At 41.5% G+C, this 13,566-nt stretch overlaps 1 protein-coding gene across 2 annotated transcripts in view; it reads left to right on the forward strand.

Annotated features, from left to right (window-relative positions):
* The window catches only part of METTL24 (methyltransferase like 24), a 127,427-nt gene that overhangs the window by 109,573 nt on the left and 4,288 nt on the right, over positions 1-13,566 (forward strand). The gene's annotated exons all lie outside the window — the stretch shown is intronic.

Below are 13,566 nucleotides of genomic sequence, written 5' to 3' on the forward strand. Positions count from 1 at the left end.
AGTCAGGGAACTAGATCGCATATGCTACAACTAAGAGTTTGCATGCCACAGCTAAAGATCCTACAAGTTGCAACAAAGATCTAAATGCCGCAACTAAGACCCAGTACAGCCAAATAAATAAATAAGTATTTTAAAAATATACAAACTAAAGATTATAAAAAATAAGTTAATGGCTTCATGCAGCTTAGTGTTCAGTCTAGGGCATAAGAATTCTACCTATTTTGCCCATTGTCAGATGGAAATGTAGTTGAAACTATTTTCAATGTCACCTGCCAATGTGCTGTATAGAGATGATTCTTAACTATCATGTTTGAAATATCTCTGTATATTTCCTGTACAAACCTTTAATTCTATCCCTGAGTTATCTACCCAAACATAACTGCTACAGTGCAGACAAGGCACATTTTAATGTTAGATTAAACATGATAATGTTAACTGAGGGGAAGGGTGTGAAGGGATTATGGACTACATTAAGAATTGGTAAAATTAATAGCTAATACCAAAGGAGCACATACTCTGTGTTAGGTGCTGTGCATGGTGAGTTATGTACATTTCTCCTTTAATCTCAAGAAAGCCCTGTAGTAGAAAGCCTGTTGTTTTCCTCTGATCCATGGGATAAGGCAACTGGCCTCAGAGGCAAGGTCCCAGGAACTTCAATTTTCATAGAAAAGTGCTCATGGGCATAAACACACATTTTTTTGTACACAGTTTCAAGGAGTTACAAGCCTCACCAACACCTTGATGATATGTTTAGGAATCCCTGAGCTAACTGTATGCTAATTAAGGAAACAACTGGTGTTGGGAAAACAACATATACCTTCTCAGGCCAAAGATTACCAGCGTGTAGATACTTTCTGCATGTGCTTATGAGGTCAGTTCAGTTCAGCCGCTCAGTCGTGTCCGACTCTTCACGACCCCATGGACTGCAGCACGCCAGGCCTCCCTGACCATCACCAACACCATTACTCAAACTCATGTCCATCGAGTCGGTGATGCCATCCAACCGTCTCATCCTCTAGTGTCCCCTTCACCTCCTGCCTTCAGTCTTTCCCAGCATCAGGGTCTTTTCCAATGAGTCACCTCTTCACAACAGGTATCCAAAGAATTGGAGCTTCAGCTTCAGCGTCAGTCCTTCCAATGAATATTCAGGACTGATTTCCTTTAGGATTGACTGATTGGATCTTCTTGCAGTCCAACAGACCTTCAAGAGTCTTCTCCAATGCCACAGTTCAAAAGCATCAGTTCTTTGGTGCTCAGCTTTCTTTATAGTCCAACTCTCACATCCATACATGACTACTGGAAAACCCATAGCTTTGACTAGATGGACCTTTGTTGGCAAAGTAATGTCTCTGGTTTTTAATATGATATCTAGATTTGTCATAGCTTTTCTTCCAAGGAGCAAGCATCTTTTAATTTCATGGCTGCAGTCACCATCTGCAGTGATTTTGGAGCCCAGGAAAATAAAGTCTCTCACTGTTTCCATTGTTTCTTCATCTATTTGTCATGAAATGATGGGACCAGATGCCATGATCTTAGTTGTGCTGAGGTCAAGTCCTTTGAAAACCATAAAAACTCAACCAATGTCATCAGCTAAGTCCAGTGATTCTCAGTATTGTCTAATGGTTCTCAAAGTGTCATCCTTCAACCAGTGACATCACTATCAGCTGGGGTCCTGATGAAAATGCAAACACTCGGGCCCCACTCCAGATCCACTGAATCAGAACCTGTGCGTTCACACCTCCCCCCGCCCCCGCCCCAACCACTGGCCTCAGCTGATTCATGTGATGCTCACTTGATGTATCTGATGCATGTGATACTCTGAACAGCACTATCCAATAGAACTTTTTATGATCTTGGAAATTCAAGCAGTTGCCTGGTGCTTTCCTTGTTGCTATCTGACTCTGTTCTGGGCCAGGTCCCTTTTTGCCACTTCAATCCCGCCTAAATTTGTTCTTGGTTCCTTTCTGTTGCATGTCACCAGTAGACCTCTGACTTTTTTTTTTTTTATTGATGGATAATTGCTTTACAGAATTTTGTTGTTTTCTGTCAAACATCAACATGAGTCCCTGCTGACTTCTTTACGTGTCACTGGCTCACCCATTTCTGTCCCTGACCTACGTTTCTGCTGCTACATGTTATCCCAGTCCAGAAGTTTCTCGCCTAGCAGCTTCAGGTTAGCTCCTTTGGAATAGGCTAGATATTTGACAAAATAAGTCTTTGTTTGTAAATGTTTCCCTAAATTCCTTTAAAATTCATTTACAGAGTGTTGCTCCCTGTAGAGGTCACTTCTGTGAGCTGATTACTACATAAAATTATTTTCTTTTATTATTAGTTCAGAATTGGTCCTACATTAGCTTAGAGTGACCCTTCATATTTCCCGTACTATGCAGGGCAAGTCTTATCTCCCATTTCTTAGTGGTAGCAGATATTCTGTAATGTTACATTTTTTCCAACGAATGGTGATAATGGGGCCTGATTTAGCGTGTTTAAATTCTAAGGCTCTTAAAGACGTTTTTAATCCTCTTGTTCATTTAAGATGGATTAATTTCTTCTGTTTTTTTTACAAAACATGATCCTCTTTCTAATGTGTTCATTCAGGTTTTAATTTTGTAGGTGCAGAGATATATCTTGCTTTAAGAAGATGCTATTTAAAAGCCTGGATGTGCCTTGCTTTAATCATTAAATAACTTTTCATAATTAAACTAAAAGAGGTTGTATTGATAAAATAATTTTAAAATTATGATTGAATATTGACCTAAACCACAGTGAGTATGGAGAATGAATATAGCATTTATTTTTAGGGTGGTAGGTAATTGCTGATAGATTAATATTAAAATATTAAAATTTGTGAATTTTAATTTTAATTTAAAATATTAAAATTTGTGAATAACTCAGTGAGTAGTTAAATCAGATCAGATCAGTCACTCAGTCGTGTCCGACTCTTTGTGACCCCATGAATCACAGCACGCCAGGCCTCCCTGTCCATCACCAACTCCCGGAGTTCACTGAGACTCACGTCCATCGAGTCAGTGATGCCATCCAGCCATCTCATCCTCTGGCGTCCCCTTCTCCTCCTGCCCCCAATCCCTCCCAGCATCAGAGTCTTTTCCAATGAGTCAACTCTTTGCATGAGGTGGCCAAAGTACTGGAGTTTCAGCTTTAGCACCATTCCTTCCAAAGAAATCCCAGGGCTGATCTCCTTCAGAATGGACTGGTTGGATCTCCTTCCAGTCCAAGGGACTCTCAAGAGTCTTCTCCAACACCACAGTTAAATAAATAATAATTTAAAAAATAGAGCCTAATTCCAAAACTCAATTTCCACACTCTTTTTCAGGAATCTGTCTTTTACAAACTGTGAGATATATCTGTAAATGCCATATACATAGTATATGATTCTGGCTTCAAAACCAGACTGCCCATGTTAAAAGCAAGCAGCTGTGTTTGTAGGTCAATTGTGGCACAAATGAAAGAAGTCCCTTGTTCTGTGTTAGTTGATTGATAAGCTGTGTGGTTAATATTGACATTTTATTGGTGTTATGTAGTTTTGGCTTTTAGCCAGAGATTTTGATTAATATAATGATTAATTAGGATGGCGATTATAAAGGATGGTAAAACACTTGCTCCTTGAAAGAAAAGCTATGACAAACCTAGACAGTGTCTTAAAAAGCAGAGACATCACTTTGCTGACAAAAGTCCGTATAGTCAAAGCTATGGTTTTTCCGGTAGTCATGTATGAATGTGAGAGTTGGACCATAAAGAAGGCTGAACACTGAAAAATTGATGCTTTCAAATTTTGGTGCTGGAGAAGACTCTTGAGAGTCCCTGGAGATCAAACCAGTCAGTCCTAAAGGAAATCAACCCTGATATTCATAGGAAGGACCGCTACTGAAGCTGAAGCTCTAATACTTTGGCCACATGATGTAAAGAGCGGACTCATTGGAAAAGACTCTGATGCTGGGAAAGATTGAGGGCAGGAGGAGAAGCGGGTGACAGAGGATGAGGTTAGTTGGGTGGTTTGGTGACATCATTGACTTAATGAACATGAGTCTGAGCAAACTCTGGAAGATAGTGAAGGACAGGGAAGCCTGGAATGCTGCAGTCCATGGGGTCACAGAGTCAGACATGACTGAACGACTGAACAACAATAAATAACCAGTTTGAAGCTTTAACGCACATTTTATGGGTGGAAAAGAGAATCTATCTCCTTTTAAAGGTTTAATATGGAACAATAGGGAGCTTCCCAGGTGGCACTAGTGGGAAAGAACCATGCAGGAGACCCAGGTTCAATCTTTGGGTTGGGAAGAACCCCTGGAGGAGGGCAACCCACTCGAGTATTCTTGCCTAGAGAATCCCCATGGACAGAGGAGCCTGGTGGGCTACAGTCCATAGGGTTGCAAAGAGTCGGACACGACTGAAGTGACTTAGCATGCACACACGCAGCACAATAGATAAAGCGTTTTCATTAAAATGTTTTAAATAAATTTTATATAAAGACAGTTTAACATATACTTAGTTAAAATTGATTTGCTTGTTTTTCTCTTCTTTAAATGGCATGCAGTTTTTTGTCTACTCTAGTGAATCACCGGGACATAAAAACATAGGTTTGTTTAGGAATGCTCCAGAGTATCATGTAGCTTTAGGATAATATAAACAAGCCAGTGATGGCCTAACTAATAACAGTGGAGGGGATTTTTGTGGTGTGTCTGTCTGCACAGATTCCCAGTCTTAGCACAATCTGGTTTGTCCTCAGTTTCTCGAGAGCAGTGACAGGAAGGGGCTACTGGTTAGTAAAATTATTAAGAGTGTAAACTGTGTCTATGTTTTGAACCTGCCAGTTCTCTTCTGGAAGTATTCATATTCTAGGGAAAGAATTGAACAGGCTTAAATATTTAGCTGCAAGTTTATTGAACACCTCAGTTGACAACATCATCCAATTGGAAAGAACCTAAATGACCATTAGAAGGGGGATTTGATTAAGTAAATTAAACCAATATCAGATCAGATCAGATCAGTTGCTCGGTCGTGTCTGACTCTTTGCGACCCCATGAATCGCAGCACGCCAGGCCTCCCTGTCCATCACCAACTCCCGGAGTTCACTGAGACTCATGTCCATCGAGTCAGTGATGCCATCCAGCCATCTCATCCTCTGGCGTCCCCTTCTCCTCCTGCTGCCAATCCCTCCCAGCATCAGAGTCTTTTCCAATGAGTCAACTCTTTGCATGAGGTGGCCAAAGTACTGGAGTTTCAGCTTTAGCATCATTCCTTCCCAAAAAATCCCAGGGCTGATCTCCTTCAGAATGGACTGGCTGGATCTCCTTGCAGTCCAAGGGACTCTCAAGAGTCTTCTCCAACACCACAGTTCAAAAGCATCAATTCTTTGGCCCTCAGCCTTCTTCACAGTTCAACTCTCACATCCATACATGACCACAGGAAAAAGTTGTTAAAAACACAAGTTATAGACGGAGGCTTCCAAAAAAATTTTTCTTAGCAGGAAATCTCTTTATCAAGCACAAATTTGCAAAGGATTCTAAGCATATAAAAGAGAGAAAAGGGGAGCTGCTCCTGTTGAACCAAGGTGGAGGGTCTGTTCCTCCCCCGCATCTGCCTCAGTACTGCAGGGGCCTCACTCACCTGCATCACATTCTTATGAAAGCTCCCAGGGACACTGTTTGAGAGAACATTTTAGTTGAAAATGTGTTGGCCTGAAAAAATATTCATGGTCTGTTACATTAAAAAGCAAATTTAAAACAGTATAATTCTAATTTTATAAACAGCATGTGTATCTGAATTATTCCCATGTAGGCTGTAAACTGTGTGTTTTGTGCGTGTGTGTGTGTGTGTGCGTGTGTGTGTGCGTGTGTGTTGAAGGCAAAGAAAAATGTCTTGCAAGAAATATACCAGGTGTTTTTAAACTCTAGATCACAGGTATTTTAATTCCTTTTCTTTTTGCTTATCTTTAGCTTTAATTTTTATATAATGACTTTGTACCTTTTTTAAGGTTTATTTAGTTTTGGTTGTGCTGGTCTTCACTGATGTGCTCAGGCTTTCTCCAGTTGCACTGAGTGGGGGCTACTCTTCCTTGTGGTGCATTGGCTTCTCACTGCAGTGGCTTCTCTTGTGGAGCACAGGCTCCAGGCGCACGGGCTTCAGGAGATGCAGCTTGAGGGCTCTAGAGTGCAGGTTCAGTAGTTGTGCTGCATGGGCTTTAGTTGCTCCAGGGCATGTGGGATCTTCTGGTGAAAACGTGAAAGTCTTAGTTGCTCAGTAGTGTCCAACTGTTTGCAACCCCATGGACTGTATCTCGCTCACCAGGCTCCTCTGTCCATGAAGTTCTCCAGGCAAGAATACTGGAGTGGATAGCCATTCCCTTCTCCAAAGTATCTTCCCAGACCAGGGATCAAACCCGCGTCCCCTGCATTGGCAAGTGGATTCCTATCCACTGTACCACTAGGGAAGTCCCGTACTGTTGTAGTTGTTGTTGTTTTATAAGAAAATATTTTTGGTTAAATATACATTAAAATCTAGAAGTCACAGCTTTGGAATATATAGTATTTGACACTATGCAATTAATTTAACATTTCAAAAGAAGGTTTGCATAAATGGCACTTGGTCTCTGTTCTAGTTATCTCCTGCTACATTATGAGTCACCCGCAAAACTTAGGTTTTTTAAAACAACAGTAATTGATCATTGATCTCTCCCAGTTTCTGGGGGTCAGTGTTTGGGGAGGGCTTTTTTGGGTGGTTCTGGCTCAGGGTCTCTTGTCAGGTTGCAGTTGGATGATGGTTGGAGCAACTGGGGTCGGTCAGGCATCACTCTCTGCAAATTGATTCAGAGTCTCTTTTGTGTGGTCTCTCTGCAAGGGCTAGTTTGGGCTAGTTTGGACTCATAGCATGATGGCCTCAGGGCACTTGGACACTGCCTTGTGGCTGAAGTTTTTAAGAGAGAGAGTATCAGTGAACAAAGCCTGTGCTTGGGTATCATCACCTAGAGTCACTTCTACCATACTTTAGTAGTCACTGGTCACGAGTCCATCAATATTCAAGGGCAGGATCACAGAACAGGATGCATAATTGTGGGGCTGAGTCCAAAGTGAAAGTGTAGGGTCACTTGTTCAAAACATATTAAGAAATTCAAGTCAGCAAGAGTAGAGCATGAAACCAAATGTTGAGCCCTTCTAAGTGTGGGGCCTGGTGTGACTATGCAGGTTGCCCACCCCAAGAAGCCATCCTTGGGGAGGGAACATCAACTTCATCTGTTGGTGGGAGGAAGGTCAAGGCCATATTGTAGAAAAGCATGTGAGATGGGATTTAATGGTGAGACCATCTTTGCAAAATAAAATCTGCCACAGATTTTAATCGCCTTCAATTAATGTGAGGTGGCTCACATTTTTACCACCCAGCACTGGAGTTAGCAGTTAGTTATGGAGGAAGACAAACCTAGACAGTGTATTAAAAAGCAGAGACATCACTTTGCCAACAAAGGTCCATATAGTCAAAGCTATGGTTTTTCCAGTAGTCATGTATGGATGTGAGAGTTGGACCATAAAGGAGGCTGAACACTGAAGAACGGATACTTTCGAACTCTGGTGCTGAAGAAGACTCTTGACAGTCCCTTGGACTGTAAGGAGAATGAACCAGTCCATCCTAAAGGAAATCAGTCCTGAATATTCATTGGAAGGACTGATGCTGAAGCTGAAGCTCCAATACTTTGGCCAGCTGATGTGAAGAACTGATTCTTTGGAAAAGACCCTGATGCTGGGAAAGATTGAGGGCAGGAGGAGAAGGGGATGACAGAGGATGAAATGGTTGAATGGCATCACCGACTCAATAGACAAGTCTGAGCAAGCTCTGGGAGATGGTGAAGGTCAGGGAAGCCTCGCGTGCTGTAGTCCATGGGGTCACAAAGGGTCAGACACGACTGAGTGATTGAACAACAACAATGGAGGAGGAGGAACTGCTCCAGCAGCTGGCCTGCATCAGCAATAACAGGGATGGATTTTAAAACTCTTTCTGAAGAGATACTGGTTGCTTCTAGATAGTGTACAGCAAAAGTACCTGTTTTTTATCTGTTATGGACTGAATTGTTTCCCCACCAAAATTCACCCTCAATATGACTGTGTTTGGTGACAGAGCCTTTAAGGAGGTAATTAAGGTTAGTTGAAGTTGTTAGAGTGGGCTGCTGTTCTTGTAAGAAGAGGAAGAGATAGCAGGAGTGCTCCTGATACAGAGGAGAGGACAATGCCCTCATTGTCCATGTGAGGACAGTGAGGAAGCAGCCATCAGCAAGCCACGGGGAGAGGCTTCCGGAGAAATCAAATCTGTTTACACTTTGATGCTGGACTTTCAGCCTTCAGAACTGTGAGAAAACAAATTTTTGATGTTAAGCCACTCAGTTCGTGGTATTTTGTTATAGTAGCCCTAGTAGACTGACATAATATCTAGGACTTATACATATACTTGTTCTTTTTAGAATTTTCTTTATTAGTCATCCTTAATTCATTGGATATCCCAGATTCTCTGTCAGCTTCCAAAGAAAGCCAGATCTAATAGAAAATGCCATGTTTTAATTAACCTGCCTTTTTGGGGGGGAGGAGGGGCCACACTGAGTGGCTTGGAGGATCCTAATTCCTGAATCAGGGATTGAACTCAGCCTTTGGCAGTGAAAGCATGGAGTCCTAACCATTGGATTGCCAGGGAATTCCCTAATGTCCTTTCCTTAATAATATTCTGATGACTACATGCTTTATTATTCAGTTTTCCTGGAGTATTGCTTGTGTCCAGTTAAGGCTCATGTCTATGGTAATACTGTAGTTCATTCATGGATTTGTATATAAAATAATATTTTTTTCAAAGATTGAAGTCAAGTATATGCAGACATGGCCATGAACAACGACCATCTCACTCTTTCTATGTATGCCACTCCTCCTCTCAAAAGGGGCATCTGTTTCATCTCCCCTTGAATCTGAGCTAGCCTTGTGGTTTGCTTTGGCCAATAGAATGCAGCAGAAATGATGCTGGTGGTTTCCAAACCCAGGCCTTTAAAGATGTTGCAGCTTCCACTTTTGCCCTCTCGCTAGTCTGCAGGCATGTAACAAAATCCGCCTACCCTGCTGGAGGGCCCTCTTGAAGGGGAAAAGACTCAGGTGGGGAGTGTAGGCATGAGGAAGCTGACTACTTGAAGGAGTTCTAGAGGAGCGAAAGGAATGAGTTAGGGAACAGGAAGGCATCAAAGACAAGCTGCACCTGCTAGGCCTCATTGTGTGGCTGAGAAAGACTCGGGGATTGAAGCATAGGGGTTTTATGACGGTGGTTTTAATTGGCTTTGGAGGCTTACTGATCTGCTTTAGGTTTGACACTTAGCAAGACTGGAACTTTCAGTGTTGGCTGGGGTAGGGACGGACAGGATAACACCCACAGTTCCCTCAGATAGCTGCTGGCGCTTAGATCTGTGGTACAAGACACTTTCCCTAGGCACTGGCCCCGGGAAATGGGCTCCTGAACACATACTACCTTGCCAAAGCTCTATAGCAGTAGCAATCCCCCCCACTCCCCCCCGCACAGCCACATGCATATGCTGAGGTCGAAACTCCTAGCTCCTCAGAATGGGATCTTAACTGGAAATAGGGTCAGGGTCAAGACAGACGATAATTAGTTTAAGTGAAGTCATAATGGTGTAGGATGGGTCCCTAATCCAGTATGACTGGTGTCCTTATAAAGGGGAAATTTGGACTATAGAAACAGGAATAACATTGTGTAAGATGAAGACAGATCAGAGCCATGCAGAGGCCAAGGAATGCCAAAGATTTCCAGCAAACCACCAGAAGCTATGAGAGGGACATGAAACAAAGCATCCTCTATAGCTCTCAGAGGAACCAACACTGTTGGCCACTTTGATTTTGGACGTCTAGTCTACAGAACTCTGAGACAGTAAATTTCTGTTGTTGAAGTCACACAATCTGTGGCACTTTGTTATAGCAGATCTAGCAAGCTAATAGTTGTGCCAATAAACTTTACCACCAACCCCCCTTTCCTCTCATCTTTGCAGTTCTGGGTGGATGAACACAGGATAAACTTGTACCCATGAAGAGGGAGCTGTCAGATAACCTCACATCTTAATCCAGTTAAAATTAAAATTCTCATTTCCTCAAGAAATTCTATTAAAGGTGATTTATTATATATTTCAGGCACAAAGGAAAGGAGGTAACTTTGATGGGACCTCTGAAGTTATGCTAAGTAGGCTGCTTCATCTACTTTCTTTGAGAATATGTCTGGTTATTCCAGAGTTTACAGAGAGCTAACATTTAGTTGTTTTTTTCAAGAAACCTGATTTAACCTAACTGTATTAGGATTGGCACTTGATTATTCTGATATAATAATTTGTATGATTTTTAGTGCCATAATTGTTGAAAGCTGATATTAAAATGTTAAAAGTGGCATATCTTATTCAGAGATGTTTAGCACCTTATAATAACAATAATATTGGGTGCATTATGCAGTAATAATGGAAATTACACTTGCAAAATTGTTGTGGTAATAGAACATTCTAAAAGGCAAGAAATAGAAAAAGCACCCTGGAAGAGAAGACCATGTTTTATTCATGGCTTTTTGGCTATCTGCGCTCCGAGGCTGGAAGATAGGAAAGAGCTGTGGCCTCCTCAGTACTGTGTTCTCCCTGGGCTGCATGGTCGAGATCAACTTATATCATTCTGATGCTGCTGCTAAGTCACTTCAGTCATGTCCGACTCTGTGTGACCCCATAGACAGCAGCTCACCAGGCTCCCCTGTCCCTGGGATTCTCCAGGCAAGAATACTGGAGTGGGTTGCCATTTCCTTCTCCAATGCATGAAAAGTGAAAAGTGAAAAGTGAAAAGTGAAAAGTGAAAGTGAAGTCGCTCAGTCGTGTCTGACTCTTAGCGAACCCATGGACTGCAGCCCACCAGGCTCCTCCGTCCATGGGATTTTCCAGGAGAGTACTGGAGTGGGGTGCCATTGCCTTCTCCAATCATTCTGATAGAAATGGAGAATTCTATCACTGGATTAAGAAGAGGGTGGGGAGTGTGGTCACATTTGAAATACTTTTTGTAAATGAAAATTGAATTTCTAAAGAAAGCATGCATTTACTATGACTTAACCTAATTATTTTTTCCCAGTTGCTTATAACTTTTGATTAATAGCTTATTTTAAAAATATGTTTGGAAAGAATATGTTAGGTATGTTGGTGGCTTATTTAAAAAATATGTTTGGAAAGAATATGTTAGGCATAGTCCCCTATAATTCATCAGTATAGTTTTTAGGTCAATTTTAGGCTGATTAACTTTATCCTGCCCCTTTAATACTTTAATTTTTATAGATCACATTCAATATATTCAAACTCAGAGAAAGTCATGGTGAGAAATGAATCTATAAAGAAACCTAAGAAATTCTTCACTGTGTGAATTGACACAACAAATATTGGCTTTGAGTTTTGGATATTTTCTGTATAAATTAGAAAATTTTGTGAAGTTTTGATTTAATGTTTCTTTCAGCAGCTTACTTATCCTAATTCAGGAATATTCTGCTTAAAACTTCAAAGATTAAACAAAGCCAAGGGATGCACCAGGGCAGCAGAAATGACAAAAGAATGAATTAGCTCTGTTGTATCCAAGTCATGAGAATTATTCCAGCCTTGTGTATGTTCACATGGAACCTTTTCTAAAAGGTCAGTTCCTTTTAGAAAAGAAGATTGTTTTTGTCTTTTTTTAAACTTTTTCTCTTTGATTTTAGAACCATTGAATTTAAGAAAAAAAGCTGGTTTATGGATATCTAGGCAACCCACTCCAGTGTTCTTGCCTGGAGAATCCCAGGGACAGGGGAGCCTGGTGGGTTGCTGTCTATGGGGTCACACAGAGTCGGACACGACTGAAGCGACTTAGCAGCAGCGCAGCAGCAGCCTTTTCCAAGGCCTCTTGATAGTCTTGGGGTTGTTACCGTCACTGTTTCCCTGGTGGACCAGGAGGTACTGTTCAAGGCAAGAGAGTGAAAGCCTTTCCTGACGGGTCTCAGGATGCAGGGCAAAGATCATTTTCTTAGAGCAATTGTATCTAAACTCCATGTTAACTTCTCCAGTCAACTCTGAAATCACATAAGGAATTTTACCACTGGCAGCCTCATGTCTCAGCTGCAAATGAGAAACTTGTTAAATAGACATGCCCTGAGAGAAAGGAGAGGCTGGGGTAGGATTGGTCTTGGTTCTTGTCTATTCTTCTGAAAAGTCACTTTCAAGGCAGAACTTTGGTAACTTCAGTTGGCAGCTTCCTGAAGAGCTGTTTGGGGTTTTGTTGTCACCTCTTGGAACTATAGGCTTTGTTCTGTTGCAGTGATTCCTTCCATCTTAATTATTCCGGTTTGTGTCTGAATGTGCCAGCCTTCTTCTGTGTGATCAAATTATCCCCTTTACTCCCCCTTCCCCCATTTCTTGGCAGCAGGAAAGTCCTTTTTACCAAATCCTTGCCTACCTAGAGGGCTGTTTTGCTGAGATAATGTATTTGGGAAAGTGATTCTTTAAGCTGGAAAATGCTCTGCTGTCCAATGTAAAACGGTGATGCTGGTAACAATACTTGGACTCAGAGACCCTTATTCCCTCACCAATAGCACCTTATTTTCCAAACCAAAAGCCTTTTAGGAACTCTGATTTACCATTTTTCCTTTTGTGGTTTATGGGAATTCAATATCATGTCATGATTAAGAACATGGGCCATGTAAACAGACTCAATTCATGTTTCACCACTGTCTCTTCAATTGTGTGACCAAGGATGGGTTACTCTCTGAGCCTGATTTCCTCAGCTTTAAATAGGGATACACCCTTGCAGAATTGTTGAGAGGAGTAAATGAATATTGCAAGGTGAAGCACTTAGCATAGTGCCAGGATATAGAAGCATTTGGTAAGTAATTAGCTTTCATTGCTTTCTGGAGGTGTCTGGTATTCTGTTATTCTAATGGATTTTGTGCAAAGCCAGCAGAAAGGAGATCCTTCTCATAACTTAATGGCAAACTCTCTCCCATTTTACTTTTCATCCTGTATTCCATCTCACCTGGAATGTGAACTTGTGTTCATTAAATGAACAGGGAATGGTTTTATTAATTTTTTCTTAGAATGCTATACTGACATATACTTTTTTAAAAAGTCACGGAATACTGTTAATACTTTTTTTTTTCCAAGTCGAGTATTCAGAGAGCTGAGAACTCTTCCCCTAGCTTTCAATCCTGATGAAATTGGTGGGGGAAAAGGGGTTGTCAAGGTTTTTGAGGTGGTTTCTATAGGCAGTGGCCCTCTGCCAGTCCTTCTCTACAGGCCACCATTCTGCCAGGACTGAGTTCCCCTAAGCAGCATATTGGTTGCTGGGGAGAAACTGTGGACATGGAGATATACATGCTCCAGCATTTCCTTCTTGGACATCCATGCCCACTGGGCAGAGAGTAAAAGGGTCCATCATGATTTCTGGCTGCTATTTCATTATTTGTGTGTGGAGTGAGGTTAGAGAATCATGTCATAAGTGGCCATTTGAAAAAGACTTCTAACTCTAAAAT

This window comes from Bos indicus, chromosome 9 (assembly GCF_029378745.1).
Source record: "Bos indicus isolate NIAB-ARS_2022 breed Sahiwal x Tharparkar chromosome 9, NIAB-ARS_B.indTharparkar_mat_pri_1.0, whole genome shotgun sequence".
Lineage (NCBI taxonomy): Eukaryota > Metazoa > Chordata > Mammalia > Artiodactyla > Bovidae > Bos > Bos indicus.